Genomic DNA, 18,532 nt, shown 5'->3' with positions numbered 1-18,532 from the left:
GGTCAGGATTCGAACCTGGGCCTTTGGTTTAGACACAGCGATAACCAGTCGACTTTGACCACTCGTCCATCATGACGGATATAAAGATGATATCGATTCTGCTGTAAGAGCTCTTGTAGAATTCAGGTCTTATAACCAGAATCGATATCGAATCATCTTCACGATAGGTGATATGGTAAGTTTGGAACACCTGGCTAAACGACACATGTGGATTAATATTTGTGAATACACAATAAGTCATAAATGAATAAACAATACGCCATTAAAATTTATAATTGGCCAAATGTTACAAAGTTACTAATTGGTATCGTGGTGGAAATGGATTGAGATCTGCTAAGCACAGAAACTGAATTCGACGCGAACACTCACACCAGTGTCGATATAATCCTACATCTGTCATGATGGACGAGTGTTCTGAGCCGACTGGTTATCGCTTGTATCTAAACCAAAGACCCAGGTTCGAATCCTGGCCGGGTCAGAGCAAGACCACAGAGAGAGGACTCGGTCAGAGGCGCTTGTCATTTGTAATTCAACTAAGGAGTGAGAAATTGTCGAATATGGTGAATTCGATATTAAAGACATTTGTGACTTAGTATTTGGGTATATACATACATACATACATACATACATACATACATACATACATATATATATATATATATATATATATATATTATTATAATAATCCTAATAACCTCTTGACTTCTCGAATGCTTCCCACTTTTTTGGACACGCTTGTCACTACTACAAAGCCTTCAACCCAAATAAAGTTTCAAATCATTATTCTAGTGCAAATTTTACTACAGGATACACAACCACTAAGTATGGCATACCTACAATACACTCCTCGTTCTCATGTCATGCAAAAAAGTGCAAATACTACAAAAATAGTATTGCAAAGAATCGCACACCAAAAAATGTTGAAATAAAAAGTTGTCAAAGAATATGGGTGACTCGACCGAAAGCGACTTTTTGCAGACGTTTTGTCATCTGTTTCTTATCAAAGGAAGATTACGGATGAAGGCGCTCATTTCAACTTGGGAGCTATAACGATGCACGCGTATGAAAGTAGTCCGTATAAATATAATACCACAAATACTATCCCATATATAAACACATCTGAAATTGGAATATAAAATTTAGGCCAAAGGCTAAGAGCTGGGACCTACGAGGTCATGCAGCGCTCAAAGGGAGATTAAGGGTAACGAAGGTTTGAAAGGTGTAACAATGGAGGAAGCCCTAGGAATTGCACTATGAAACAATTATTTGGAAAGGGTAGAAAGTCAGATGGAAGAGAATATGAGAGGAGGTACAGTAAAAGGAATGAAAGGGGTTGCGACTAAGGGTTTACGGAACACTGCAAAGAACCTTAGTAATAATTACAGTGCACCGCGTGAAATGCAATGAGGGCACCATCCCCCTACGGAGTATCAAAATATGTGTACAGACCTAAGAAGTTAATTTTTTTTGGTAATTAACCCTCTTTTAAGAATTTTTTTTTATAAAATAGCAATTTTTTACATTGTATATATATACATATACAATATATATATATATATATATATATATATATATATTATATATATATATAGGTATATACTATACATTATATATATAAATGTGTGCGTGCATCTATCAGCATTTTTTCGCATACAATTAATGGCATTAACTAACAAAGTTCATTTAAGTCTGACAACCATCACTTGTCAGAGAGAGAGAATGCCTTCAATTCATATTTTCTTTTTACAATAATTATTCATCGATAATACAGATTCCTATTCTTCTTCCTGCCTGAATTACCAACACTTGAATCTATACTATATTTACTCATTCTAATTCTGTTTACGGGTTATCAATAAAATCAGAATCTTTGCATTCATTTGCCAAACATGTTTCCCAACGTGCAAACAAATAAAAACCTTTCCATATATATATATAATATATATATATATATATAATATATATAATATATATACGCATGTGTAATTGTGGCTTCTTTAAAAAGATTTTTTATGGGGGGTTTCCTTAAAAATCTTAAGTATCCTTTCTATTCAGTTTTGTAACTAGCCAAAAGAAAAATGGTTAAACTCATTGTTAGCGTATGCTTTTTCGTTAATCCCTCCAGCCTGTGCGAATTAACAATAACGCTTTTTTTTTTCTCATGCACTCTGATGAGAAGCAGATACTCAATTAAGTTTTGGATTTTAGACTTCATCTGTCCTTTCGACTGGGTAAACAAAATTGCATTTTTTAAAACTATTCTTGCCCCGTGCACTCGTGGGAGTTTAGCCATGACGTTACTGAAACGGGGATTCAAAGCAAGCCACGTAAAATAGTGTGAGCGATAAAATCTGCTTCGTTTCGTAATCCTAATTGCAACGTGACGGTAGATGAATATCTAGTTCCAGTTAGGCCTACAAGAATAGGCCTAAACCACTTCGAATACCCCGGAAATGGGGTGGGTTTGGGTAATGATAATGATTTTGTCGATGTACTTTCTGCCTAAGGGGAAACTTTGTCACTTTTACGAGTCTCAACCGGTCCTCCACCTCCACTGCTTTAGGCAAAAATGGTGGACCTATAAGGTTGGATGGAAAACGACCTTGTTTATGGACGTATGAACGGAGAGGAATGAGGGATTATTCAGTAAACTCTCCTTTATTGGTGAGGTGAGAAAATTCAAAGCGAACGAAACAGGCGCCGTCAGAAGGGATGGAACGATAAGGATGTTTGGTCAAGTGGAGAGAATGAAGGATGAGAAGCTATGAAAAATTCCGTAAAATTCAAGTTTTTGGAGCAGGGCGAAAGAGATCGAAAAAGTGTTAAACTAATAAATTGAACGGTTTTGATATGGAAAAACCTTCCTATCCAATATGCACAAAAGTTCGTTCAATAATGAGGTGCGTACAGTTGTGTAGACAAGTACTTGATGAGTCTTCTGACCATAGTACAAAGCGTCTGATACTGTGTCGGTATTCTGTGCAAGAGCTTGATTTTCCATTCACAATTTCTTTGCTGCAACCTACAATTATGGACGTCTAACTGCTGCTTATATACTATATATATACACACATACATTATATATATATATATATATATATATATATATATATATATATATATATATATACATATACATAATAAATATATATATTGACTGGTAAAAATGTTCTGTTACAACAGAATTCCATGTATTAAAAGGAGCCGATAAAAAACGCCATCTAATAAAAGGAGGCCCGATAAAAACGGCCAAAATATTAGACAGGAAAATAAAAACTATATTTCAGAGACTCCCTCTCCAGGTAGATGAATGAGAATAAGTTACAGAAAATGTGGTATTTATACCAAGAGACCTAATCCACTGGTAAGCATTCAAGGAAGATTATCAGTGGGAGTGATCTAATTGGCTTACCTGTAGATGGATCTCTTAGTACAAAATACCACCTTTTCTGTAACTTTTCTCATTCATCTACCTGAAGAGGGAGACAGCAGTCTCTGAAATATAGTATTTTCTCGCTATATTTTGGCGTTTTTATGGGCTCCTTTTATTATATATATATATATATATATATATATATATATATATATATATATATATATATATATATATATATATATATATATATATCTGCGTGAGTGCGTGTATGTATACCTCAAAAACAAAATACGCGTGCACACATATGAAAATACATACAGGTAAAACCGGTTAAAATAAACCCAACAGTAGAAATTGTAGAGTGACATATACTATTTGACCAGAATCTATGATTAAAAAAAAAAAAAGAAAATATTTATATTGTGACATGTATGAACTTGTATTGATAAGCAGCTTTTGGAAGATATCGCAAATTCGCGTTTGAGCAAGTTTATTTATTATTATACTATGGTAATTTATGTAACAGTTCTTTGCAATCTTTGTGTATTTCATCACCGAAACGATTTCAGGTACCACCTGACACCTGAATAAGAACAAATGGTATATGGTTGAATTTATCATACGAAAGGTGTTCACATTCTGGCAGATTCATATGACAGATTCGAATGCAAATATTAAGAACAACTAAAAACGAATCGAACCTAAGTCTTCCAGAATCAACTGTCGACAAATTTTAAAATACGAATCATAACAAATAAGTGATTCTAACACAATGTTAAGTCTATCTTAGTTTAACCACGCCACTGAGCTGATTAACAGCTCTCCTAGGGCTGGCCCGAAGGATTAGATATTTTTACGTGGCTAGGAACCAATTGGTTGCCTAGCAACGGGACCTACAACTTATTGTGGGATCCGAACCACATTATATCGAATCCCACGTTGACAGTAGACGAGCACGCAACCCACTCGTCCAGAGAAGGACTTTACACAAAGTTAAGACATTCGAGTATTTTTTTTAAACAAATTAAATCCACTACCATAATTTACTGTAGTAAGGAATGCCTGACACTAAATCAAGGGTATACGGTAGGCAACTCAGAATAACCTTTAGCAACAAGGTTCAGAATACAATATTAGAACATTTTGACGAAACAAAAATAATTTATTTTACCTGCACTTCATTTAAGATTTCCGTTTTCTTTAGTACATATCTATTTCAGGTACTTGAATATTTTCAAGCGTGAATCAATTGCTCCTTTCTAGTAAACAATCTTAAACTGCTAACTGATGACCAAAACATCCATCTCTGACAAAAACTAGGTCGTATATATTTGTCAGGGCAAACTTGCTCGATTAAAAATGCACAACGGCGTAAATCTTTGCAACAAACAAAAATGTATTTATCTATGATAAGTATGCTTACCTTACATACATACACATATTCGAGTGTGCGTATGCGTGTTTGTAAAGTTATTGTAATCATTTGCATTGCATAATGAAATATATTTATATATAGAATGTATGCGTAACCATTTCCATTCTAAATGTTAACATGTATGTCCCCTAATATCACTAGCATTTACAGCAATACCTTTAAGCAACTCACTGCTATTGAAGTATTTCCATCGCCGTCCCCTCACCCTCCCCCCACTATAAAAAGTCCCAGGACAACTAATAAGCAAAAAGTTAAGAGAAAACCCAAAAAACACCATTATTTCTGCTAGAACAAAAAGTGGTCCTTCGGTGAGGGCCAACAGACTCAGGTTTTTAAAAAAAGCCTAAACTTGCTCTCATCATGACACAGCCAATCTATGACCTTGTTCAAGTCAACGTCAACACAGGGCCCCCCAAAAAACTTCGTTTGCACCTCCCTCCGCATCCTTAGACATAATAATAATAATAATAACAGTAAAATTCACTCCAAAGTGAATCTTATGTGGCTTCAAAATGCTCCAAAATACGCACAAATTTCCAAAAATTTCTGGGGGGGGGGGGGGAGGGGCAGAGAGGCTTCCAAAAAAAAAATCTGAAATGACGCCACTGTACTGAGGTCCTACCGCTAACAATAACAATAACTACTACCATCAAGGCGAGTCCCCTATACTGTCCCTTGCCCTCACTGACATCTCAGATGTGCCTCATTACAAAGTAAAATAAAAAATAAACTTGCTCAAACGCGAAGGTGCCATATCTTCTAAAAGCTGCTTCAATACAAGTTCATATATAGATGTCACAATATAAATAACTTTCTTTTTTTTTTAAATCATAGATTCTGGTCAAATAGTAATGAACGATCCCGTGATGAGTATTACCTCGTCGAAGTATACATTTTGACAACAGTGGATACATTTTTTTTTTTCTTTTTTACCCTAGACGGAGCCCACAACAGTCGAATACCAATAAGCTCACAGCTAATATCAACAGTGTTTGTGAGCTGAGCGCTTACCACTGTTTCTTGAGGCCAACCCCCCCCCCCCAACACACACACACGTTCTAATACTGAATTGCATACGAGTCTTCATGCAGACAAACCAAGGCTATCTGAAATCACTACCATTTATTGAGACACCATTCCAAATCACTGGACGTCTGAAACGCTGAGGAACAGAACTAGACTTGGAAACCTGCATCTTCCCCCCCCTTCCCCCCTTTTTTTTTTTTTTTAATCTTGTTGTATCGCGACACGAATAATCTGCCGACAATACTCGTTGCTATAGAAACAAATAGATAACGTAAGATTTGGATATAAATCTGGTTTATTACATATGATTTTCTATGGTCATTGTTGGATAAAAACATTCAATGACAATGAGGCTGATAAGAAACCAATAACACATAAAACAATTTCAAACACTGACCACTGTATAACGACCTAGTATCTTTTATTAGTATAAAAAAATGGGCGCTTCATCTTCACACTTAATAAGAGTTGTACGTCGTTCCCTCATCAGTTTCCGGCAGTCGGTTCATACAACACTGATCCCCACTGAATAAAATATCGTTAGTACCAAGTTTGATAAATATCCGTCAAGTTCAAATCCCAGTGTTAATTGAATCCACACTATCTTGAATTTCACCTCTACAGGTCTTAAAAAGTCCTGGTTTCAAGGAATCAATTAGCTAACAAAAACGTGGATTCAAGAACGTAAATCTCCCAATCTACCCTATGTATGTTTGGGAGCTTTCCCAGATTCATTCATTCTCTCTCTCTCCTGTCTCCAAGGTAGCAATAAATATGCATCGGACGACACCGCTTACGCGTACGCTACCTCTACTACCATAATCTGTTATGCAATCGCTGTTACCAAGTTACGGTGATTCACAGGTTGATATCTCCCGTTAGGTTGTGGGAGACCACATTGGTGAAGCTCGCCAAAGCATTGGTTTAGTCATTATCATTATCAGGAGACTCGATTCTCCAAAAGCTCTTAACAACTAGATACCTCTAAGATGTCCAGCCACGTTATCGCTATTCTTTTTCTCTTGACTATATCTGTAAATAGCCAGACGAAAATGACAAGGAGAATACTGCCACTGAAGCAAACGTCACACAAGTGAAGAATTTTATCTCTTGGAGATAGATAAAGGAAATGGCGTCCGCCTCTCACTTTGCCAGTTAAAATAACCCAATAAGTATAAACTAATTTGGCTAAGCACGATCCTAGTTATGGAATATGGATGGAAATTAGGCCAAAAGCAAAAAACTGGGACCTATGAGGCCATTCAGCGATGAAACGGAAACAGACAGTAAAAGGGTTGATAGGTAGGTGTAACAGGAGGAAAACTCGCGGTTGCAGCAGGAAGCAACTGTTAGGAGAGGGTGGAAAGTAAGATGGAAGAAAGAGAACATGGGTCCTGGTTATGACCAGACTAAACGAAGTCTGTGCTATCTTGGAAAACATCGTTAATTTTAAAAAAAAATTAATAATTTATACTATAAAAAAAATAAGTTTACTGGTTAACGATGAAGTTTACATCAACGGTACCCTTGGTCACACAATTTCAACTTTCTATCCTTGCAAACACTTCCATTATTTTCTACATTTTCTCTTTGCTATCCCCAATCAGTACTTTATCGTCTGCAAAACATCTGACAATCGGCCCGCTTTTCAGTCTACTTACCAGTCGCGCATCTTTACACATGCAGCCAGTTAAAGCCGGCAGTAAAAGCATCTAAAATATGGCTGAGGCTTCAGTTTACCTTATAATCAAAAGGAATTATTAAATCCTCATTTACAGACATGCACAGCAATGTCATGCTGACATGGACGCTCAAATAACACATCAAGATAAGAGATTGCATGTTAATCAAGACAGCTTTCCGGGATAGGTTGCTCTGACGACGGCGGTAGAGAGAGAGAGAGAGAGAGAGAGAGAGAGAGAGAGAGAGAGAGAGAGAGAGAGAGAGAGAGAGAGCGTCATAAACCCTGATTAAAACCAACCAGAAGCCCTTTCAACAGCCAAAAGTGAGACACAAGTATAAACAAAACAAAACCATTCAAATGTCCTGCACAACAGCAAAATCAAGAATCTAGTTTTTTTTTTTAAAAAGACTCGCTCATTATTCTTAATGCAGGTTCCGACCCCATTCAATCTTTTCTCTCCTAAAATCATTACATTACCAAAAATCTAAAAAGCCTTCCTATGCTGATACAAATGCACTAACTCCGTTGTTACTGTGGAAATGGTTGGTTGGTTGGTTTTATAAAGTTTAGGTGTAACACCAAGCACTGGGGCAGCAAAGGCCATTCAGCGCAACTGTGGAAATGGATATATGTGCTGTACTTGGTTAGTAAGCAGTATCAAACGTCCATCCATCCATCCGCGTTTATTTTTGGAGGCCCCCCTATCGGCCTTCATCCGGTCCATTAGTCCGGCTCTTATATAATTTCTTCAATGTTTATTTTCATCAGTGTCATACTTTTGACATACTGTACATCTGTTAAGTCACTTCTTGAAAATCTTCAAGTTTTAATACTGGATTCTAATGCCTTTCGTGCTGCTTGGCTCCCATCTATATTATTCAATCAATGACCCCACGCGTCGTTACAATCAATGTGGTATATGGCTATAGGTACGTCTTCGATATTTCGGCTTCATACTCTTTACTACGATATGGGTCTTCAACTATTCCTCTTAACAGGTACCTAGTCCAGCTCCATTACTCAGAAGTCAAGCAGTATAAGAGTAAATTAAGAGAGTCCAGACATAGAGATCACATCGAACAAACGTTTTTGTAAACTGGACACCCAAGCCATTCCATCAGTTGCCTGTGGAACTTAAAAGAAAGTAAAACTATGATTAGATATTCAAGACGAACCTGACACGCCTACTTCAAGACCATCATGGAGCACTTGCATTACTCAGGTCACATAATTATCAAGTTGCAGTCTTGCATTCAGAATATTTCTTGACGAATGGCAGTGTTCATTTCTTCATAAGCGTTGGGTTTCTCACCGCCTTTACAAATTCTATTTGTATATTATTCATTTTCACTTGTTTAATATCCAGATTTACATTGCAATTTTTTACTCCAAATTCGTGCATTTTTTTCGCCCTGTCATTTGCCGTTAATCCAATAATATACGTTCTTAAAGGATATCTTTAGCACTGTCCATGATATACTTATTTTGTACTTCACTTTTATATGTCGGTTATAAACTATAGCTTACGGCTTTCATTGGTAACTTTCTTCCATGTCCTAATTCTTAAAATCAACATGCCAAGTTTCTTGCAGAGTATCTAATTATTGTTTCCACTTCCTTTCTAGTTCGTAAGGCAGCTAACTGAAAAGTTTGGGCGCAGCGTTTTTTAACACGTTTGTTAAATACCATCTCTTACATCATGACGCCATTGATCTACTCTTACACTACTTGAACTACTCAGGTTGATTAGAATTACCATCGCGAATTGTTTATCACTAAGCACATTGCTGCTTTTAGCGCCGTGGTTAATTTTTTAAGGCTCATTGATTATCTAATAAAGCATAAAATTTTCAAGATGTTCTACAAGATACTGACCCACTAGTCTACAACTCCAACAATTCCCGATAAAACTGATAAGATTCATCATATTGGTTCACAAGGTCCCAGAGAGAGACAGCTTCTCACCTGACTCTCGAATTCTGCCTTTGCAATTTAAGCTTATGAAGCTTTCTTAGTGAACGAGGAAAGGCACAGACAGCAAAAGCTTTAACTCTCATTGATCTGCATAAGGCCACCTAAAACAAGAATAGGAGTCCGAGAATGCTTTATGTTGGTCTTTGGCCCAAACGACCGGTTTTTTTTTTTTTTTTTTTTTTTACAAAAGCATCAAGCTCATAATAAATTAAGGAAACCGAAATCATGTGCCTCAGAAAACTAATGCATTATCATATGGAATTTAATCTGCCGCTAAAAACTCAAAAATATTTTAGCATTACTCGCCAGATTGAAACTCATAATTTTAAAAATATTTCTCGCCAGAGTAACACTCAAAAATATTTTTACATTACTCGTCAGAGTAAAACTCAAAAATATTTTTACATTACTCGTCAGAGTAAAACTCAAAAATATTTTTACATTACTCGTCAGAGTAAAACTCAATTTTTCTTTCTTACATTACTTTTATGTCGTTGTTTGGACCAAAAGTCAGTTTTTATTTATTTGTTTTTTCCCCTTTTTTTACAAAAGCATAAAGCTCATAATAAATGAAGGAAACTGTAACCACGTGCTTAAAAAAATAGACATCCAAGCAGTCTGTGGGAGACGTCGGGCGAGTATGGTTCTGATTACGCCTCATGAACAAATAAATAAATTAATTTTAAAAATTAATTTCTGAAACAATATTCAACTGTCTGGAGGCGATGTTACATAACCAGCTGCTTCCTTCGGCATCAAATCTTGCCTTGCCACTAATATGGCTAGAAATGGGCACGAGTCCCGCGGTCCGAATCTTATGCTATCGTACTCTGGTATTTTTCTTCCTTCACTGGTGGTTGTGTGTATTTTGCCCAGTATTAACCTGTTTTATTTTCAGTAAATATGTTTAGCAACTTAGTAAAGTGTATCTTGATCAATTCATCTGCCAGATTTATAAGACTACAGAAGAGTTTCCTATTATTGGCTGCAACATTCTAGCCTATATTCTACCGAATACTAGAAGTTAAAACCCTATCAGCATGAGTTGATAATGATTTCATTTTCTTAATTATGCTCATTTAAAGAACAATGACTGGACTTTCCTGTCCCTCATTTCTTCTGGTGCATCAAAGTGCAGCAAGATAACATGTCATTAGCAACTAAGTTTTGCCACAAGTAATCAGCTACAGTTCTGATGCAGAATTATGCCAGAAAATGTGAAAGCTACCCGAGAGTGTTACCACACGGCTACGTTTCCCGGCAGCAAATTGTACCCCGACACCAGTTTCCTGAAGTCGCAAAACTGTAATCCCTTACTGTTCATCTTGCAGCCAAAGATGAGATGCCCACTTTGTTCCCTGGAAAACATAACTTAAGGCGGGAGTAATCTGTGCTAACAGTTAAATATATTCTGCGAATGGAGTTTACCTTTAATGCATTCAAAAACAATATTTGTTTTAGATTCGGCCGAGTCTACGACATGGGGATAAGTGCTGTATTCTTTTGCAAGAGCACTAAGAACTTACCTCCAAAACAACGTTTGAAAGTATAAACACACAGTATTTACAGAATGGATAGTATTCTAAATTATTTTGTATTACACGGCTGAAGGCTAATAAATACTACCAATAAAGGAGGAAAATACCCGTATAATCTACCTGGCCCCGTGTGACAACGCAAGCATCTTTCGGTGCTTACACTGATAACATGGCATCACGATTGATTGTGATACTGCATAAAATCGCTACTGAATGAACACGGACAAGGAAAAGCATACAGGCTCCATTCTCAACTACTAAACGTGAAACGTATGATGATGCTGCTTAACATCATACATTAAAATACTACAACATGAAATAGGTACTATTCATAATCTATATGCACTTGCTTTGCGCGCAAACCATTTAGTTATTTATTTATTTTTAACCCTAACAAGTCTGCCCTTTCATTCGTAATCTTCCTGGGAAGGCTCATCCATGTACGATATTGTAAAGCCGTCTGAGTGTGAGTGCTGAGGTATATCCCCTGGCTTCAAGGTGCAGTAACGGTAAACTCGGTTATAATATGGGCTAACATTAATGAAGATAACTTATTTTGACCGAGAACGCAGGATTTCATACCCATTATGATGCAATTTATGATTCAGAACTTAAAAATAACTGTGATTTGTCAATATCCTTTCATCCTTGTCCAATGTATTGATAATCAAATAATTAATGATAATCAAATAATTAATGAAACAATAATGATAATCAAATAATTAATGAAACAATGATATCTTTCGTTTACTGCCATAGTGTTTTTATTCATATCCTCAAGTTGTCCCTTTACCCTTTTACCGCTTTTTTTTTTTTTTTTTTTTTTTTTTGTCCCATCTACAGAGTATTCCACAAGGATTAAAACTAGTTAAATAATACTTCCGTAAAGTATTTAGTTACCTATTATGCACCTCATATGCATTACCTTTATGTATCCTGTGGTAGCACTCGCATGATCTGCTTGGTAGCCTTGGTTTGTTTGTGCTCTGATAATAAAGAAAAAGTAAAAATCGAACGGGTTTTATAGCTTATATTGGCGGAAAACAGAATTGTGACAAGGCAACATTTTTTACAAGAGGTTATCTAAATAACAGGAGAGAGAATCTGGCAGCCCTACAACACATTTAAAATCAAAGAAATTTCTTGCCATAAACAATGTCAAACAGGACAACACGGTTAAACGTTTAGAACGCTTTACTAAAACCTAACGATGAATGAATTCTGGTAAGAGTAAACGAGATGGCTAACGATAAACAAGCTATACTCTGTGTATATGACATTGGGATAATACACGTAAGCTGACAGTGGCTTACCAATAAATCCGATGCTCTGCTCTCAATCAATACAAACTTAAGACGAATTAACTAAAGCAGTTAACAAATGGACCATTCGCACATGCAAACATGTGCACGTCGATGCACTTCTACCTTATTTGTCAGTTTATACAACTTGCCAAATCAATTACACTGGTCAAGCTGCTCCAAGAAATTTTGTCTAAGCCAGTATGCCGACAAAACATTCAATTACGAGTAAACATGAGACCTAATTATCGAGGTAAATTTGATTCGAAAAGTGTCGCGAATAAAAGTATTTTTTCCTCAGCATACAATACCTACTATCGACCAGACAGACGGAAGTAAATAGAGTGGAATGCCAACACTGCAATCCGGCCAACTACGTTTACTTGCTTTGAAACTGGCTTCCGTTAGCAGTTTGTGTTATTTAACGTCTAACGGATCTTGGCGAAGTCACACAGCATTAGATGAACTAATCTCTAAAAAACTTGCCTATAACTTTGATCGGGGTGACTGAACCATTAAGTCCAGTTTGACAAGCTACAGAAGACCGCAAAATTAGTTCAGATGTTGACTGGCGACCATTATATCTCAATCAAACGATTTATCAACATACAAACCACTTACCTTTCTCTTTCTTCTTCACTTGCCTTCAAAATGACAGCGGTTATTACAAAAGTTCGCGTAGCTTGCAATACACAGTCTAATTTTGTTAGTCACTATACAAGAGATCCTCACACCACCGTGGTCTCACAACCTCTGTCACTCCTATTGGTTCTCAAACACCGTGCGACAACACTTGCCAGAAGCCGCCACTGATCGTAATATATTTCTTCATGGAGCTTGGCTTCTTTTCCTCAAATTTTACTTACTTTCCAGTATCCACATAGATTAAAAGCAATTATTATTTTGATTAAATTTAAGCGATACAGATGGGAATGAGCAACAAATCTTAATGACAAGAAAATTGTAATTTTCAATACCGGCACAGCCGGCAAAATTTTTTTCACACAGCATAGTGTTTTGATTCGTTTCCTATCGTTCATAATGACGCGAATACTTTCGTTTCCACACGCTGCGCGTATTACATAGTAACTCTCGGTATTAGTACTTTATTCATTAGCTTCATCCATATTACGCGTCAAAATGCCAATTCCCATAGAATGATAGAAAACAGGACAACGTACGAAAACTTTATCTTCAGCTCTGAGAGAAATGACAGAAAGCTTTTCAGTGCAAAGCCAAATGCATGTAAATCATATTTATACTACGATTTAGCTTTACAAGTTGCACACTTGAAGCTATTTAGGTCTTGTATTGTTGCTACTACCAGAATATCTATTTTCTGTTCCCATTTTGCAAACTCTTAAATTGCTTACTAACGGTAGGCCTCTTCTTACCCGGTCACGCTCCTGTTGGCTTAACAGGTGGACAATTTTTTATTTTTTGTATTTATGTAAGGCAGCACTGCAAGTGCAATTTGACACCTAACGCGCTATTTATGAAGGCAGATATTTTTACATGCATATTGCTTTTTCTGGTACAATTTATATATATATATATATATATATATATATATATATATATATATATATATATATATATATATATATGAAGAAATTGTCTGAATTTATGAAGGCAGATATTTTTTGGACATGCATATTGCTTTTTTCTGGTACAATTTATATATATATATATATATATATATATATTATATATATATATATATATATATATGTATATATGTATGTATGATATATATATATATATATAGTATATATATATAGATTATATAAATCGAGCTACAATGTCCTTTAATATCTGATTCGCTCTACCTCGGTATTAATATATTTTCATATATGCTTAACCGAAGGGGAATTTGCCTGGACCCGGCAAGTCTATTATCGAGAAAAAATTCCCCTTCGGTTAAGCATATATGAAAATATATTAATTTCGAGGTAGAGCGAATTAGATATTAAAGGACATTGTAGCTCGATATATGTATATGAATCACGGAAATGTGATATGACTATATCTATATCTATATATATATATATATATATATCTTATATTATATACATGTATATATATAAATATGTGTGTGTGTGTGTGTGTGTATAAAAGCCCCTGACAATGGAAGCGCCCTTATTTTTCTCTTTTCGGGTTTATGAATATCCAGCCTTGTAGGTGAATAATCAACGTCATTGCTCATTCATAATACTATTTATAGCATGCCACTCCTGCTACCAAGACATCATCTTGTCTTAAGAAAAAAAAAATTGAAGCAACATATGTAAAGACCTTCTTTACCCATTAATCACGATCATGTATCTCATCTAGCAAAGCAGTAAGAACCACATGTATATATTTGTGTGTAGAATTTCCTGGCCTTTTCACCGATATATAATTCATCAATATATGTGCATTATGGCTTTTGCTGTTGTTATTTTATTAACCCCTAAGAAACACAAATTCTTCTCTGTTTGATGGGTGCCAGGGCAGGTCGCAAGACTCAGGGGTCTGGCGGCCGTTTACGTCTGCACACTGCTATGTATAGGTACCGCGTGCCCAGGTAATAAATCAGTTAGTACTCAGTTCTGTCTCATTCCGACCTCACAACTGGTGACCCTGGAGTGACGGTAAACAACGGTTTTGGCTTCGCCATTAATGGATTCACTATGGCTGCACTTACCTTCAGAAGCCTTTAACGGAACCATTCGGCGACAAAGTTTAGGCTTCTGAAAGCTCCTTCCTCAGAAACCACCCACGCCACTAACGGATTAATCTGGCCGTACATCCCCATGTATGTTCTGGAGTGTTCAAATGGTTTGGCCCGGCCATTTACGATTTACATCAACCGTATTCAGAAAGTCATTTACAGAACCACACGGCATACAGTTTTGACTTCTGACGAGCCCCAAACACCATTAACAGACTAAATATGACGCATAATTTGCGTTTTGGTTTGAGAGTCAAAATGCCAGACACTGAACTTAAAAATCAATCTCTGGTTTGAGAGTCAAAATGCCAGACACTGAACTTAAAAATCAATCTGAGGACTCACAGATCCTCTGCATCCCCCTCTCACTTTTGAAAACCGCGATATCTCAGGCGATAACGCTGCCGCCATTTTCGTTGTGGTTCCTTCTGTGTAGCCAAAGTCACAGACAAACAAACCAAAGCAGATATCACCAAGATGACGCTGCTGAAGGAAGTATTCAATAAAATTACCCCTTGGCTAAACCCCTTGGGGAACATGTCGCCCAAGGACGCCTGGAACGAACTACAAGGTCTCCTGATACTGCCGGACTGTGATGAAAACGGAAAAAGAAGGGAGATCAGCCTATCTCAAGAAATATTCCTGCAGTGCCTTCCTCTGAAGGTGAAGGTGCAAATTATGGAGGCAGACACATTTCCACTGGAGAAATTGGTGAGCATCATGCACAAACTCCACGAGGCCACCAAGACTTCCAAGCATGCAGCAGCAACTGCAACCTGCAGCCTGATAAAAGAGAAGGTCGAAGAGGGGGACACACACGTAATATACAGAAAAAAGGCGCTGCCGCAGCAGCAGAGGAAGTGGACGAATCCAGCCTGGTGTTATTTCCACCGGCAATTCAGAAAGAGCGCCAGAAACTGTAGAGCTCCTTGTGCATTTCCAAAAAACTTAAGAGGGCGCTCACCCATGACAGCAGTGGCTGCAAACAACAGGGAATCCCACCAGTGGGATTCTTCATCCACAGCACAATCTCGGGCTGCCAAATGCTGGTAGACACGGGAGCCATGCAGTCAGTCTTTCCACTGTCGAGAGAAGACTACAACTGCCTGTCCAACACCGCGGCCACACTAGTAGCTGCAAACAGAAGCCCCATCCGCTGCTACGGAACCCAGACCCGTAGAATATCCATTCTGGGTCATAAGTATGAGTGGGTTTTCGTTATCGCAGATCTCACATTCCCCCTACTGATGCTGATTTTCTCGCACATGGTCTACTGGTGGACATTGGCCGTAAACGCCTTCTAGACACTGGAACCTGCTGATCCTGCCCGCTCGCCACCGGCCCAGGAATGCCCGCTGTATGTGCTGCTCCGTTGTCCAAATACAGCACCCTCCTGCACGAATTCTCAGACGTCTACAAGCCAGAACTACGCCAGGTACCAGGAACACATGCCAAGCATTACATCTACCACCACATCAGCACCATGGACCCACCAACACATGCCAAATTTTGCCGCCTGCTGCCCAAAAAGCTTCAGGATGCTAAACAAGCATTTGCAGAAATGGAAAGGATGGGTATTTGCAAAAAGACATCAAGCTCATGGGCATACCCACTCCACATGGTGAAGAAGCCAGACGGTTCCTGGAGGCCCTGTGGGGACTACCATCTGTTAAACCTGGTAACAACGCCTGACCACTACCCCCTGCCAAACATCCAGGACCTGACAGGAGCACTACACGGTGCCAAAATATTTACTAAAATGAATCTACTTAAATCTTATTTTCAGGTACCAGTACATCCCAACAACATCCCGAAGACAGCCATCATCATGCCGTTTGGAAAATACACCTTCTCCTACTCCATCTTCGGCCTTACGAATGCACGGGCCACATTCCAATGCCTCATGAACAGCATCCTGGCAGACCTACCTTTCTGTGTCTGCTACATGGACGATATCCTGATCTTCTCCAGATCCTGGAAGAGCACCTGGGACACATCTGGGCCATGCTGAAACGCCTTCAGGAGAGCGGATTGATCGTCAGATTCAACAAATGTTCCTTCGACGTAGAGAATGTGGCCTCCCTAGGACACGAGGTTTCCCCGACAGGCGTCCGCCCGATGGCCTCCAAGGTAGATGCAGTAAACAATTTCCCTACACCAAAGATGACCAAGTCCCTGCAGGAGTTCCTCGGCATGGTCAGCTACTACTGACAATTCGTGCCAGACATTATCCGTATCATGTATCCCCTGACCAAGGTGCTGAAGGGGAAGCCAAAAACACTGACATGGGAAAAGCCGCAGCAGAGGGAGTTTGAGCAGACGAAGGCAGCCCTCGCCAGAGCCACCACTTTAGCATATCAGGACCCCACCACCCCCCTGAGACTTACCATCAATGCCAGCAACGTCGCCTGTGGAGCCATACTGGAGCAGATAGTAGAGTAGATGGGTCCCCCTGCCCGCTTGTGTTCTTCAGCTGCAAATTGAAGCCACCGGAGGCCCACTATAATATATTCGACAGGGAACTGCTGGCAATCTACCAGGCCATGCGACACTTCAAGTACTTCCTAGACAGTAGCCCTTTCACCATCCTGACGGACCACAAGCCTTTGGTAGATGCTTTCACAAGGGCAAGAGATGCATGGTCGGCAAGACAGCAGCGGCACTTGGCTGCTACATCCGAATTCAGGTGCACCATCAGCTACGTCCCTGGAGAGAAGAACCTGGTAGCCGACACCCTGTCAAGGATTGAAATAAATTCAATCCACCTGGGAAGTAACTACAAGGACCTGGCGAAGGGACAAGCCACAGACCCTGGAACACCAGCTTACTGCATGGCACTCACTGCACTGAAGGGGGAAAATGTGCCAATAGGAGAGCAAGGATCGACCCTTCTCTGCGAAACCAGTACAGGCTGCACCCGCCTCCTGATACCCGCATCACCAACCATGAAGACGGTTTGGGCACATTTATGTGGACATCATAGGACCTCTGCCACAATATGGGCCACCAGATACTTCCTAACAGTCATAGACCAATCTACATGATGGCCGGAAGCAACCCCAATGGCAGAAGCATCAAAAAGCGCCTGCGTGGAAGCCCTACTATCAAGTTGGATAAGCCATTTCGGTGTGCCGGATGACATAACTATAGACAGGGTCTCTCTGGCTCGCCTGATGGGGACAACACTCCACAGTACGACAGCATACAACCCTGCCGCCAATGGAATGGTGGAAAGGGCCTACCGATCAATAAAAGGGCACTGATGGCACAGTTTACCAAAAATAAATTGGAAGTCGCAGCTACCCTGGGTCCGGCTAGGTCTCTGAACAACACCAAAAGTGAACGGTGAAGAATCTCCTGCAGAAAAAGTCTACAAGGAAGCACTAGTACTACCATGGGAATTCTTCCCTATGGAACCAGATGACTGAGATATGCCCCTTAGAAGACTAAGGGAAATAGTGAAGGAGTTCGCATCCTGCTGGAAG

The 18,532-nt window shown here is 38.7% G+C and overlaps 1 protein-coding gene across 1 annotated transcript in view; it reads right to left on the bottom strand.

Annotated features, from left to right (window-relative positions):
- LOC135219825 (ATP-citrate synthase-like) overlaps positions 1–13,095 on the bottom strand; it is a gene marked incomplete at its 3' end in the record, with an annotated part of 106,506 nt that extends 93,411 nt beyond the window's left edge. Inside the window, 1 exon segment of the mRNA XM_064256923.1 lies at positions 12,956–13,095.
- Positions 13,096–18,532: the final 5,437 nt, after the last annotated feature.

Source organism: Macrobrachium nipponense, chromosome 1, assembly GCF_015104395.2.
Source record: "Macrobrachium nipponense isolate FS-2020 chromosome 1, ASM1510439v2, whole genome shotgun sequence".
Taxonomy (NCBI): domain Eukaryota; kingdom Metazoa; phylum Arthropoda; class Malacostraca; order Decapoda; family Palaemonidae; genus Macrobrachium; species Macrobrachium nipponense.
Note: the sequence above shows the minus strand (reverse complement) of the source record. Positions and strands in the feature narration are given on the sequence as shown.